The following is a 15,192-nucleotide window of genomic DNA, read 5'->3' as shown; positions in this document are numbered from 1 at the left end:
CCCATCACCACACAACCTGCTGGGGAGGTGGAGTGAGGGACAGGTCTGGTCTCTGGGAAAGCCAGAGAGGCCTCGCCACAGGCAGGACCCCAGCACAGCCCCAGATCAGAACCCTTGCCACGAATGGCTGTAGAGAGAAAGAGCCTTGTCCTCAGAAGGCAGGGCCAGGAGGGGACAGAGAGAGAGGTGAGGGAGGGGAGGAAGAGGGAGGGGAGCAAGGAGCCGCTGGAGCCCAGGACACAGGCTTGAGATCAGGCGGGGCAGGTTCAAGGGCTGATAACCCACACTCTCACTGAAGATCTACCTGCTGCTCAGCAGTGCACTGTCCCCCAGTCTCCAGCTCCTTCCCCAGTGAGATCTGGGATCCCCGAAGCTGCCCCCTTGTCTGGGCCTCCCTCAGGGCAGTAACAATGGCTCCTCCTCTTCACTCCAGGGACCCCACACAGTGGCACACCACGGGGTCTCAGTAAATATGTGTGCAATAAAAAATAAAGACCTGGGCGATAGAGGAAAGGAGAAAACTTTGTCAAGTCCTCAGCAAATGGCAGGGCTCACTGTGTCTCTCGGAGACTTGCCAGCCCTGGAAGGAGGAGGGCTTCTGCATCTCCTTAACTCTCCAGGCCAAAGTCAGTGTCCTGAAATTCAGTCAACCCAGGAAAACTGTCCCTGAGCATGTCCTATGCACCTGTCACGAGGCCGAAGGCTGGAGAGAGCTAGACAGGACCCAGAGCCTTCCCATAGACATGCCCCATCCAGGAAGAAGAGCTGGTGACCACAGAAGTCCCCAGCTGCTTCTGAAGAAGGAATGAACCCCTCTGGGGAGATAATACAAAATGAGGATGCCACAGCCTGGCCTTTACTCTAACGATAAGGGTACTGATGACCACCACATCAATGGCTCTGGGGGGTGTTCGTCAGTGTGGCCAGCTGTTGGACAGCTGGACTGAAAGAGACCCAGGAACGCCTGTTGTCAGGGGTCGGCCCAGACATGGCTCCCTACCTCTGCAACGGCAGAGCAGGCATCAGGGAGGCGTGTGCTGGGGGACAGACATTACCAGAAGAAATAGAATTAGGCACATTTTCCCCTAGACTTATGAATGCCTCCTCGGCATCTGCCCTCGTGTTCTGACATTAGCTGAACTCTGTCTTCACTACTAAAAATAAACTTCAGGTCAAACGCAATGCATCAGAAACCTCAATATGAAACCACAAGAAACAGTAATAGAGAAATGGGCCAATACCAAGGTGGTGTGAAAAGACGTTTCTGTTTCAAGTGTGGAGTTGCGAGTGGGCCAGGAGTTCTTTTATTGCTGTGAAAACTGAATAAAGGAAGTCACCTTGACACACGCCCTGGTAGCTAAAAACCAGAGCTGGCTCGTGTCCACAGAGAGGAGGGCAGGAATGACCTGATGCTCTCTCACCAGGGCCAGAGGGGGCCAGGGCGGGGATAACTGGCAAGGAAACAAGAGAAGCCCAGGAGAGGGGCCCAAAAGAGCAAGGGGGCAGGGGATGTCCAAAGCAAAGTAGTCCATTGTCTTCACCTGTTTTCTGTTGCTATAACAGAGTACCCAAGGCTGGACACTTTAAAAGAAAAAAGGTTCATCTGAGCTTACATTCTGGAGGCTGGAAAGCACAAGATCAGGAGCTGTGTCTGATCAGCTTCTGGTGAGGGCCTCATGGCAGAAGGGCAAGTGGCTGCACTCAGAAGAGGAACTAGGGGGCTGCCTGTCATGATAACCAATCCATTCCACCAAAAAAAAAAAAAAATGTATCCAGCAATCCATGAGGTTTCCACCCCACTGACCCAAACACTCCCACGGGGCCTCATCTCCCAGCGCTGTGCATAACAGACTTGAGGCTCCAGCACATGAACTTCTGGGGGAGAGACTCCAAGCACAGCACCAACCAACAGGGAAGAGCATCCTGCTGCCGTCCGAGGAGGGCCACGGTGAGAGGGAGCAGGCTGAGAACGCCGGGAGCCTGACAGGTCAGGGAGGGAAGGAGAAGCAAGTCAAGGACTCCCACTCACTGAGCATTTCTGCCATCCTCCTGGCACCCCAAGCAGGCACAGGTCACTTTGCAGCTGAGAAAGAAAGGTCTGGAGAGCCACGAAGAACGTGCCAGGGTTACATGGGGAGGGGGAGGCCGAGTCGGGGTACAACCCAGTGTGTTCCTGTACGGTAGGGACAGAACACAGTCCAGGCTCCTGCAGAGGAAGGGGTGACCACCTCCTGTTGGCGTGGCGCCCAGGTAAGTCACATCTCAGTGGCGCCCAGGTAAGTCACATCTCAGACTCCCCATGTTGGGGGGGCCACAGGCAGAGCCACAAGCCCACAAGCCGATGCGGGGCCCTTTCCAGGACCTGTCGGGAATCCCAGCCTCCAGCTGCCCTGTCCCCCTGCTCCCAGCAGCTGGACTCTCGGGAAACGGCTCTCCTTTCACCCTCGGACGGCCTGGCCCTGCCTCTCTGCTCACAGAAGGCGGGTGACACAGCTGCCTCATGGCCCGGCACCAAGGGCTGTTCTTCCGATTTCAGCTCCTCTGCCCCGGTGCCTGGAGTCCCCTGCCCTCTCCTCCCGTCCCGGGACAACCCTGCAGGTGCAGCCGGGGTTGAAGACCCTCAGAAAAGGACGCTCCTGCTCCCCAAGCCCCCAGCTGGACAGGAGGGAGGCTCCTGAGACACCCCCCCCCCCCCAGGACTGCTGGAGCCCAGCCAGGCCCGTGACGCGAGCAGAAAGGACCTCGGCTGTACACACTGCAGATGAGCCTCCTCCCCCGACGTGGGAATCGATCGTGAAATGAAGGTGAACGGCCGTGGGAACACGCAGGCGCATGAGCTCCCGCACCAGCCGACGGAAGGCAGCTTCATCGCCACTCGGCACCTCGGCTCCCAGGAGGCCCACTCACGGGCACCCTTCAAGGGCATGGGGCAGCAGCCTCCTGAAGGCCTCCCTGTGCAGAGACAGGCCCTCCCTGCCTCCCATGCACACCCAAGCCCTCTAGAGCATCCAAGGGTTCTGCATCTGCAGATTCAACCAACTGCAGACGGAAAACACTTGGGGAAAAATCTGCATCTCTACTGAACGGTAAAGATACTGTCATTGTTCCCCAGACAATGCAGTGTGACAGCTACTTACATGGCATTATCTATAATATGCCATCTAGAGATGATCTTAAGTGCACGGGAGGATGGGCATGGATCGTCGGCAAAGAGTACTCCAGAGCATCCTTGAACCTGGGACAGTTCCCCTGAAAACACCGAGGGATGACTGTGCACGTACCCTCACCTGACTGAAGGACAAAGCCCCGCTCGCTCCACTTCTGCATGTCCCGGGAAGGCTGAACACCAGGGCAGACCAGGTACCCAAGTGCCTGGAGGGAGGCTGCGAGGGGGGACACCATATCGTGCAGCTCTCTGCAGTCACCTGTCTGCGCTCACTTCCCAAAGCCCTCTCACCACCGCCACTCTCTCACCTCCTCTCCATCCCTGCACACCTTTCCAATTGGTGGTGGGATCACACCGCTTCTATTTCACCAGGCAATTAATTCTTTCCAACATCTTGGGGTATTTTTATTTATTTATTTATTTATTTATTTATTTGGTGTGTGTGGGGGGCACTGGGGATTGAACTCAGGGGCCCTCGACCGCTGACTCACATCCCCAGCCCTGTTTTGTATTTTATTTAGAGACAGGGTCTCACTGAGTTGCTTAGTGCCTCGCTATTGCTGAGGCTTTGAACTTGCGATCCTCCTGCCTCAGCCTCCAGGGCTGCCGGGATCACAGGCATGTGCCACCGCGCCCAGCTGGAGCTGTGTCTTTAGCTGCCCATTGCAGTCGAGTGCAGGGACTCATCAGCTCTGCTTGGGACAAGAGCTGCACACAGCCCCAAAGGGAATTCACAAGCCAGTTCCCAGGCTGACTGGGTGGTGGGTGAAGGGCAGAGAGCACATGGTCTGGCACATCAGAGGAACAAATCAATACGAGAATACCTCTTTCATTCCAGAGCACTTCCTCCTCCTCACGGGCAGTCTGCTAAGCTCTGGGTGTCCCCCCTCATAGGACACCCACAGCAATCTCACGAAGCAGGCACTGATACCGTCCCTCACCTCCAGATGCAGAATCTGGAGCTCAGCGAGGCTGAGTGATTTGCCCAAGGTGAGGCAAGTGTCCAAGTGGGAAGACTGAGGTCTGCCGAAGCCCCGGCTTCAGCTCCCTTCATCCCAGGCAGCCACACATAGCACAGCTGGTGCACATGACGGAGGGGAAAGGAGGAAGGAGGAAACCGATCCGACTGGGCAGAGGAAGACCTCCCAATCCGCCTGCCCCCCGTCAGGTCTGATACCTAACCCACCTGCTCCTCCTCTCCCCAGAGAAGTCTCCAACGTCAGAGCAAGACAGATGGATAGAAGTGGGGAGCTCAGCCAAGAGACGGCGGTGGGCTCTCCCTCAGCTAGGCACCGGGAGAGCAGCCTAGGCACAGGACTGTGGGCAAGGCAAGGACCAGGACACGGTGCAGCTGCAGGACACTGGCCTCCCGGGCAGTCGAGGGCAGCACAGGAACCAGGAGACCCTCCCACCTGGGTGTCGTGGGAGCTCAATTACCACTGCAGCCAGCGTAGAGGGGACTTGCCCCTCTATGCAGGAGACCCCTCCCACCTGGGTGTCAGTGGGAGCTTTTATACCGCCACACCCATCCGCCACACCCCACGTTCTGTTTCGAGACCACCAATTCCGAAAGTCGCATTTGCTCCCACCAGGCTCAGGAGAACATCCCTTACCTCAAATATCCTATCTTTCCTTCAGGGAAGTCCCGAGGGGCTGAATAGAGATGCATTTTCTCAGCTGAAAAGCACTTAGATCCCAGGTGTAGCCAGATTCTAGAAATACATAAGAAAAAGAGAATTATTAATATCAATGTTTCTCTTGAGTGGATTTGATAAAAAGACGATTCATTCAATTATAAAATTAAAACTTCATATTCACTATATGCCAAATGAAAAGCAACCCCCGAAAAGAGACATTTACTTAGCAACTATTATGTGCCAAGTCCTACGCGATGCCTTCTACACCTCTCGAGATGGGATCCGATATCCCCCCATTTCAGAAAGCACACAAGCAGCCCAGCCAGAACTGGCGCTTGGGTCCTCCTGACTCCCAAGTCCCTGCCCATCAATCCTGTCTCCCTTCCTACCACAGCTTTTCAGTCATCCGATAGCAAGAATTATGGGGGGAGAGGAGCCAGACACAACCCAATAACTTCATGCTGGGAATGGCTCGTCCTTGGAGGCCCGGCTCATCCCGTAGATGGTGGAGACTGTGTGAGCCAGGCAGCTGCATCAGATTAACTGTGCCATAAATTTTATCTAAGCTCCACACAATCATCTAGCATGTGATCTGTGGTCAACGTGCATTACTTACTCAGGGAACAAAAATTGTAGTGTCATCAGAGATGGCTATCTTAACTGATCATTGAGAGGGTTCCAGAAGGATCGGACCTTGCAGGAAGGAGCATGGAGGTCCCTGGCCTCATTGCTCAGGAAGACCCTCCTAGGCTACCCCAGACCTGACCTGGTGTTTGTCTGGGGGCTCAGGCACATACCGTCTCTGTCCTTCGAGGACAGTGATGCTCCAGTGTGGACTCTACAGAAAGCCACATTGTACCTTTACAATCACATTCACAGCGGGGTGCCCCCCCCCCCCCGTCCCTAAAGCAACCCAACATGTTGGCAGTGACATGGTTAAAGGGATGGGGCTGTCGGCACAGACTCAGCACAGAGGACACCGGAAAGTTCTGAAGGGGGATTTGCCTTCAGCTCTAGCTGACCAAATATCTCTGCCCCACAGGTGGGAGCAGTGGGCAGGGCTGCTTAAGTTTCCCAAGCCACGATGAATCCCCCTCTCTCCTCTGGGAAGGGGCATGGCCACGTTTGTTGCTTTGAGTCAACATTCTCCCCTGGGGGTTCGGCACCCCAGACAGACCTGCAGCAGCTCGGCACAGTCCCGCCTCCTCCTGTAGAAGTGCTGGTCAACCCTCCCAGCGCACGGAGTCCAGTTCTCAGCAGTGCAGGGTGGATCCCCCCATAGGAAAAGCACTATTGGCCACCGCACACTCAGACACCAGCCCCGGCACCACTGCACGCACAGCATGCGCCCACCCGGGCTCCCCGGGCACTTAGGCAAGGAAAGCACCTTTCGCCTAGCTGTCAAAACACACTCTCTTGGTTGCCCAGAAAGGACAGCACGGCTTCCTGGCTGACAGTGGCTCTTATCAGACCTCCTGGGCTGGCACCCACCCCTCCTGCTCCAAAGGTCTTTTAGGGGCCTCAGCAAGTTAAACCCTGAGCCTCAGGTGGTTGTCCTGAAGACTTGTTCCTAGCCTTGGGAATCTCCGCAGAAAATTAAAGCACCTCTTATGGTCACTTAAACGGAGGCCTGAGACTTCACTGCTTAGATGACTCCTAAGAAGAAAGATAAAGTCTCCCCTCTTCCCAGCTCATGGGTGACTCACTCAGCGCAGGGACTCAGCCCCTGGGGCTGGGGAGACTACGTGAGGCAAGGAGAGTCCAGAAGAGACCAGGGCTGGGGCCAGGGTCCCCAGCTGCAGCCAGGCTGTGGCCCTCACTTCCCAGTTCATCCATCTGTGACACGGGATGGACTGCAGCACTGCCCACCTCCCGGTGTGCCGTGGGCGACACTGGGCAGTACAGGAAGGAGTGGCTCTGTAAACTACAGGGGACCCGAGGAGGTGCCTTCATCAGGACCAGAGAGCCAGTGACCAACACACCCGGCCAAGGATGCTCCGCTCAGGACCGTCCCATGGGAACCCCACTGAATACCCACGGTGATCCTGGGGGGTCAGGACACAGGTACATTCTCATTTTAACGAAGAGCCTGCGGGCCCCCTAGCAGAATGTGCAGGTGAACCACTGGTTTGCCAGCTGCCCCCACCCATGTCGGCACGAGCTGTGGGGACAGCGATAACACAGAGCGATGGCCCCTGCAGGAGAAAGAACTCTCTCCAAGGCAGCTGGACTGGTTAATGTCTTTAATTAATGTGTTAACCACACGCAAGGAGCGATGTTCAGGGAAACTAGGGGCTCATTTTTAAGTTTCCCTAGGGGCTGCAGGCCCAAGGGAGAGAGGCCTGGGGTAGCTGGGGGGCCCAGAGCCTGGTACAAAGTGGGAGGGTCCCCATCCTGTCTACACTCTGAACCTGGACAGCAGTAGGGTCACTTCCACACTAGACAAACCAGGGGCAGGAGAGTGGTGCAGCATGGGGCGGCCATGGGGGAACCCGCTCAGATGTCTGGCAAGCCCAGCAGAAGAAGGGGGAACAGGGAGAGGGCCAAGGTGTACCATGAGCCAGGGCCTAGGTCACCCAGGCCTCCGCCGTCTCCCCTCAACACAGCCCTCAAGGGTTGACAAAGAGACTCTGCAGGTGACCTGTTCCAACAAGTCGTGGGCCCTCTAAGGATGCCCACAAGTTTCCCTGATGTCTGCAGGATTGCAAGAGCCCTGCGGGGACCCAGCATACTCTGCTGTCGAAGGAACCCGAGCCACTGTGACAGGCAGATCTAGGCCCCCCAAGACCTCCAGGACGCAAGAGGCAGAGAGGTAGCGAGACCCCAACCCCTCAGCTGTTCTGCTTCGAGGTCTGCCAGCAGAATTCCCACTGTGTCACCAGTCCCAGGTCCTCTATTCCTCTCATAAGCCAGAAGTCAGGGTTGTATTTTCTTCCCTTCTCCACCCAGAAGGGAAGGCAGGGCCCGAGTCACCACAGTGGAGCTCACCTGTAATACCAGTGACTAAGGAGGCTGGGCCAAGAGGATCACAGGTTAGAGGCCAGCCTCAGCAACTCAGACCCTCAGCAATTTAGCAAGACCCTGTCTCCAAATAATAAAGGGCCAGGGATGTAGCTCAGTGGTAAAGCACCCCTGGGTTCAATCCCTAGGACCAGGAAAAGGTCAAAAGAGAAGAAAAGCAGCACCCACAGCACGGGTGAGACACAGCACCCAGGAAGCACCCACTGCTGCAGCCAAGCAGCCTCGCCTCTGGGGCAGGAACCTTGAACACCACCTACGTGTGGCCCAGGTAGTGGAGCCAACTGGACACACAGATTGCAGCCAGAACCAGCTGCCCCCCAGGCAGGGACCCTTAGCCACCTGGACAGCGGGAGAAAGCCAGCCATGAAATAAGACTGGCACGCAATTTTGACCTCAAAGTCAGCCAAACCCCATCTGCCCACTGCAAGTAGACCATGGGATGGACTGTGGCCCCTACAGCAGCTCTGGATGGCAGAGGGTGAGACCACTTTGCCCTGGAAGCTTCTGAGCACAGGCCAGCCTGGGAATATGTCGCTGCCCTGAAGGAAGCCTCAGAAAGTGACACAAACCCAGATATGGCCAGACGTCTCCCAGAGATCAGCAAGCCCGGCTCCCATGCTCACCAGATTCCAACAGGTACAGGCTGCCAGGCCAGAGCTAGTCCCCACCAGGTTGCTGTGTCACCACGGGCAGTCAACTTAAAAACCTCTCTGGTCCTTGCCTGTAATCAGGCATAGAGTGGCTACCTTCCCAGATCAGGGTTGCACCATGATGGATGGATGGACATAGTCACTGATAGCCACAGGGGAGGGGACCAGCAAGGATATAGGAGACACAGTTGAACAAGTGGTACAACATGAGCTTTCAAGTAAGAAGGTTCTAACCCAAACCAGGGGCATTCTACCAAACGACTGGCCAGGCCTCTGCAACAAGGTCAAGGTGGGGAACCGCCAAGGAGATGCTGCAGGTTAAAAGCAAGGTGAAGGAATACGGCTGCCATGGACAAGGGACTCAAAATCAGGAAGAAGTCGTCCAACAGGACATCAGGATGCCAGACGAAACTGGTCCGTGCATTAGATAATTCAGTTGCAGCAATGCTACATTTCCTGAGTCTGACAATCCCACGGTGGTTACACAAGAGACTCCCTTGTTCTTCAGAAATGCATCCTGAATATTTAGGGATAAAAGGTCACGGCTGCACCTTATTCAAATAGGGGAGAGAGAGGAGAGTTTTGCAGTGTAAGCTAACAACTGGTGAATCTGGGTATACAGCAGTTCTTTGTATCACCCTTGTGATTTTTTTTTTCTGCTAGTTTGAATGAAGTCATCAGAATAAAAGATGATCAAAGGTTAAAGACAAGGAGAGACACAGGTCTAGGGAGCTGAGAACTAACCCTGCTCATGCAAGCAAAAAATAAAGATCTTTCTAGCATAACCCATGTTACCTACTTACCAACGTTGCAATTCACGGTGTAGAAAATTACAAAAGATAAACCTGAAATTCAACTGAACCACCACTTTGTCCCACCAAGGAAAACAAAGGAGAGTGGATCATTACTGTCATTAATGTGACCAGGAGCAGTTTTTCACAGGACCAACAGAAACAAACAGGACACAGTCTTCCCATCAGGCAGCCGGGTACATGGGTGAGCTGGCATCTGAACCCAGGTTGCCAAACAGGGATTCCACAGGCAGTGGGAAGGTGGGTACTTCAGGTCAGCACAGCAGCAAGACCAGCATTCCTCTGCCTCAGAGACTCGACCCTGAAACCCAAAGGTGGACTGCAGGGGCCCCAGCCCATGTCTCTCTGCCCTCTATGTATGAGCACAGTACTGTACACAGCAGGTGCTCAATACTGTTAGTAGACACAGTCACTGACATCCATCTTTTCAACAATACACAGACTATCTTTGGAAGACCCAATAAACTGGTGACAGCCAGGTCATCTGGGAGACAGGAATCTGGGGACACAGGCAGGAGGCTTCATTGAAGTGCTTCTCCCTGTTGGATTTTGTGTCTTGTGATGACTTACTGCTGTGATCTGAAAGTAGTCTGTCCCCACTGAAGCTCATGTCGAAGTGACCGTCATAGTGGGAGGTGGGGTTACAAGTTGTTCAAAGGCACTCATGCCTTCCTTAGGCCTGGGTTATTTCTCATGGATGAGTGAGTTCTTGCTTGCTTTCATGGGACTCGACTAGTTATTAAAATAGCATATTGTTAAAAAACAAAACTGCCCTTGGTATTCTGCCTCTTCCGCACCTGCTGTCTTGTCCTTCTGACTTCTGCCATGTTATGAAGCAGAATGAGGCAGCTGACAATTTGGGACTTCCTGGCCTCCAGAACAGTGATCCCAAATGAACTGCTTTCCAAATCAGCATCTCAGGTGTTCCATGATAGCAAGAGGAAATGTGCTAAGAGGCTTATTCCAATTTCAGCAAAAGAATAAGACCACTTTTTCAAAATTTATTTTAATTAATTCCTTCTAATAGCAAAATTTATTTTCTACTTAAAAAAAAAAAAACAATTATTTTGTTTTGTTTGAACCCAAAACAATAAATGACTGCAGTTACCATGTGAGCCTGTTCTGTGCTCTGCTATGCAAGGCCTGGTCTCTGGCACCAGCTGTCACTCAGTGAACACCCTCCTACTGGGTGAGGACAGAGGGTCTAAAAGGACTAAAGACCCAGGAGCAGCAGCGACACAGGGGATCAGACGTGGCTAAGGCCAAGTCTGTGTGTATCCGAAATCCCAGTTCTGCTGCTGCGGATGGTGCTTCCCAACAACACAGGAAGCAGACAAGGTTCTTCCCAACCCATCTGACAGCTCAAGAAACCAGGGCAAGAATGGCCAGGAAAGGCGCCCACGGTGTCCGCAGAGGAGAAAGGGTGGTAGGAGAGGGAGAAAGTTGAGCCCCAGCAACCAGGCTCTGGAAGCCTGCGCCTCCCCCAGGAGAGACAGGGAGGTCCACCAAGGCCCCGTGGAAGAGGGTCCGGAGCTGGAGACCACTGGTTTCCAAGCCAAGTGGCCTGGGGGGCTGTATGGGTGAGTCAGGCAGCAGCGCCCGGCAGCACTGTCTCCGGTGGGGGCTGCAGGAGGCGAGGTGCTCTGGAACCATCAAGTGCCATGTGAATCTCACCACTGAAACCAGGACCTGGGGGCGTGGGAGCAAAGAGACTGGAAGGCCACTGTGACGGGAGGTTTTCCCTGAGCCGTGGAGGCAGGGTCACCTCCTCGACCATCTCAGACTTTCCTCTATGTACCTACTCTTGCATTCAACTTTCCCTCATAAACATCCTCCCACCGTAGGTAGGGGTGTCAAGTGAGTAAGTCACCACCAAAAGTAAATAGTTTCATTTCTCCAACCCCAAAAACCTCCCTTCCTGCCAGCACGCTTGGGTCTTGTCACCTAGAACATCAAAGCTACTGCTTTCAGTAAAAGCCTCTCTGATCACCTGGGTGACTTGGGCAGATAAACACAACCACCATGCCCCGATACCTTCCTCCTGCTCCCGGGGAGCCCAGGGCGTCGGGAACAGAGCCGCACACCCTGTGCCTCTCTCCTAGCACCCCCAGCCGCGGCCCAGTCCCCACCAGGAGCTTCCTGCACAGGAAGGAGGCTGGATCAGGCAATCTCTATGCCTCTTTCATATCTAGAATTTACTGATGTCATCTCATTCTCGCTGCTCAGAGTCTCTACTTCCTGAACTGTAATGACAGCTCATTTGCATACAGGAAAAAAATCTAAGTGGTTTTGTATATACTGTAGTTTTTGGTGACTCACAGAAAGAAAAACTATATGTGTGTGTACGTGTATATGTGTGTGTGTGTGTGTGTGTGTGTATGTGCGCACGTACGTGTTTCCACTTAGTTCCATTCTCTAATTACTCAAGTGATGTAAAATCACTGAGAATGGGACCCCAGGGGAAGTTCCAGGCTACTGGGAGTTAAAACACCCGTGAACCTAAGTTCGGCAGGGAATTTCCCACGGTCGACAGGTGCACCAACCGGTGGGTTCCATGGAGATTCCCCTCCCTGAGAAAACATCCCAGACCCACTCAACTCTCTGTTCTCAATAAGCCATCTTCTAGAGAGCCAAGGATACACTGGGCCCAAAGTTGGCCCAGAGCCCACAGTCCAGGAAGTCACACCCCCAGAATGAAGGTCGCGTCTTCCAGGAAGCCAGATTGAACCACCGCCCACCTCAAAACCCCTAGATTGTAAACTCTGAAGGAACAGCACTGGTGCCCAATGTGTAACAGGATCAAAATAAACCACTGCCAAAACAGTAAATATTTGCTGCTTCCTACGAAGCTTAGATAATTCCCTTCCACAATACACTGAGTGCTTCTTACATGCTGGGTACAGAGGACAAAATGGGAACAAAGCACCTACATATCCATTTGGCCATCACTCAAGGCAGTGGGTGGAAGCGCAGGTAGATGATGCTCAGCTGCCGGTCCTCTCAAGAGGCCAACTGGATATCACTACCTCGGGTGAAGGTAAATTATCCTTCCAGGCAAGGCTACCAGCAGTGACAGATAAACCTCACCCTGATTTAGGGCAACTCTCAAAGGTTGTTCTCTTTCCTGGGTGCCTGTAGGACTGTCCATGGTTGTAACGCCATCACAGCTTGACCTCTCCCTCTGTCTCATCCTGGATTCATCCTCCTGGTCCCACCGCTGTTGATCCCAAAGGCACCCCCTGATAAACTCTGCTCACTAGTCTACATCTCCACAACTGCTGCCCAGGGAACCCAATGTGCACCCAGAAGGTTCCTCCGGTCTGTGCTCAGGTCCTGTGGCACCAGGATGAAGACCAGTAAGTACAGCGAGCAGCACTCGTAGGTGCGAGCTGCTTCCCTGGAGCACCATGTTGACCAGGATGCTGAGGCCGGGTTCACAACCGTGATCAGTGAGAGCCACGGAGAGCGTGCAAACACTCACACTGGTTTTAACATGTGGCTGCGTCCAGGTGGTTAAGGTGGACACCCATTTCTTTACCTTGGCCAACACCCTGTACAAGCATGATGGCTGGCAAAGCTTCTCGAGAGATTAGGTGAACGGGTGAACAAAGGGATGATGGACCCATACAGCTGCTGAAGAGGAAAGCCACTTCTGAAGTTGCTACCCAATAAATGGAGGGCAATGATGACTTAGTGTGCATTTAGTTAGTAATTCGCCATGATTCTCAGGTACCGTTAGCGATGAAGGTGATGACTAAGGTAGTCATGGAGAACTCCCTGGAAGAAATCGGCAGCTTGTGTCCTGCAGCCTGAAAGAAAGGAGAGAACATACAGGAAAAGCACTGGCATTAGCAAGCTGAGTCTTGGCTCTGTTCATGGGCTACCAGGTAAACACCACCTCATCACTGTGACAGCCCAAAGGGTCACGGCAAGGGGACAGTCTGTCCCAGGAACATCTATCACTGTGAATGTGGATTCCGACTGCTTTGACCAGTGGAGACAGTTGACAGAAGGCACTAAGATACACCACTGCAGCTTGCAGACTTAATCCTATAGTGATAAGAAGCCATCACGCTCCTGGGCCCCGGGTGATGGGTGACAGCTGCTAGCCCATGCTTCAGAACTGAAGGGAGACTTCTTGAACAAGCCATCCTAGGGTTGTCCACAGGGCTTCTCTCCCCAGCTCTGTCACTCTCTTAAAGCAGCTGGGGAGGGAGGGGAAGGGGGATAGTAGAGAATAGGATAGACAGCAGAATACATCAGACACTAGAATGGCAATATGTAAATCAATGGAAGTGTAACTGATGTGATTCTGCAATCTGTATACGGGGTAAAAATGCGAGTTCATAACCCACTTGAATCAAATTGTGAAATATGATATATTAAGAACTATGTAATGTTTTGAACGACCAACAATAAAAAAATAAATAAATAAAAATTTAAAAAATTTAAAAAAAAAAAAAAAGCAGCTGGGGGCTGGAGCCTCCATGCTGAGAAGCAGCCTCAGGGGCAGACCTGGGCCAGGAGAAACCTGGATGTGGCCTCCATCTCCCTCCTGGAGTGACAAGACCCCGAGGCTAGGCTCATTCAGGGGCCCTCGGGAACTCACTGCCCAGGGTGAAGCCTGGAAAAGGAGATGGGAGTGTTGAGGGGAGAAGGGATGAGGCCAGCGGTGAGTGCAAATGAGAGTCCTGAGGACGGCGGGAGGGAGACATCACGGAGCCAGTGACTTCAGGGAGGCATGTTATGAAATGCTGCGGTGTGTTCTAGAAAACACTGGTGCCTCTGGCCTGTTATTACAGGTCCCTAAGCTGAAGCCATCTCAAAAATGCTGGGCCATCGAGGATGGAGTCCCACGTCGCAGGGAGGCAGTAAAGCTCAGAGAGCAAGCAGGCGGGCTGTGTTGAGAGCTACCTGTGCTGGGATGGGGCTCCACCACTTCCTTCCTGCACAGCCACAGGTACACAGGGCCCAGCACCCCCCTGAGCCTGGGGCTTTTTCTGAGATACAAGGTGAAGGACACGGAGCTCCTGGAGCGCCCGCAGGAAACACAGAACCTGTGTGAAGCGGTGGACACGGTTAGTGGTCACTGAGCGGATGCTGGTCTTAGATCCCTGGTTCGTGGCCTTGTGCTGCTTCCCAACTGTGCTCACAAGTCCCCCGGGGTCCAGGCAATTCTCCTGCAGGTCAGTTCTGAGGACTTGATGTAGATGAGCAGGGGACAGCGGGAGCAGCCACTCATCTTGACCAAAGCTGCTCTCCTCTTTTTTGGGGGGGGCGGGGGGGGGAATACTGGGGATTGAACCCAGGGGTGCTTTACCACTGAGCTCCCTCCCCAGTTCTCTTAACTTTTTACTTTGACACAGGGTCTCACTAAGTTGTTTAAAGCTGGCCTCAAACTTGCCATCCTCCTGCTTCAGCCTCCCAAGTCGATGGGATTGCAGGTGTGCGCCTGGCTTAGCAGCTTTCCTTTAACGAGTTAGTTATTTGGACAAGGCTGGTGCCTAAGATTTCAGTTGCCAAAGCAGGTGGACGGCTTAAGAAAGCACCAAAGCTCCGAGTCTCAGCCTTTCATTTTTCTAAAGAAAATGCTGAAGGCTCAAAAAAGCAAAAAAAAAAAAAAAAAAAAAAAAAAAAAAAAAAAAAAAACCCAAAGACTCCTCTGAACTCATTTGGCAATTCACAGGCGAGGACAGGGGCGCTGAAGCTGGAGGCCCCGAGGTTCACACTGCAGTTGGTAATCACAGGGAGAGGCCTAGAGTGCCGGAGCGCCAAGGAGGGGGACTTGGCGTCCCCAAGAAGATTGCAAGGCCTCGTCGCTAAAGCCTGTGGAAGAGTAGAGAAGATATCCAGTGGAGGCCAACCCCAGGCACAGGAAGAGTGACCCCTCCCACATCCTCGAGAGC

General features: G+C 53.4%; 1 long non-coding RNA gene across 1 annotated transcript in view; it reads right to left on the bottom strand.

Moving 5' to 3' along the window:
• The window catches only part of LOC308633278, a 399,929-nt gene that overhangs the window by 261,648 nt on the left and 123,089 nt on the right, over positions 1–15,192 (bottom strand). The window contains exons 6-7 of the long non-coding RNA XR_014018743.1: positions 12,217–13,095; positions 4,780–4,878 (exon numbers count right to left, since the gene is read on the bottom strand). This is a non-coding gene — a long non-coding RNA (uncharacterized lncRNA). The remainder of the gene's footprint in view (positions 1–4,779; positions 4,879–12,216; positions 13,096–15,192) is intronic.

Source organism: Spermophilus citellus, assembly GCF_964194105.1.
Source record: "Spermophilus citellus genome assembly, chromosome: 14".
Taxonomy (NCBI): Eukaryota; Metazoa; Chordata; class Mammalia; order Rodentia; family Sciuridae; genus Spermophilus; species Spermophilus citellus.
The sequence above is the reverse complement of the archived record's forward strand: the minus strand, read 5'-3'. Positions and strand labels throughout refer to the sequence as shown.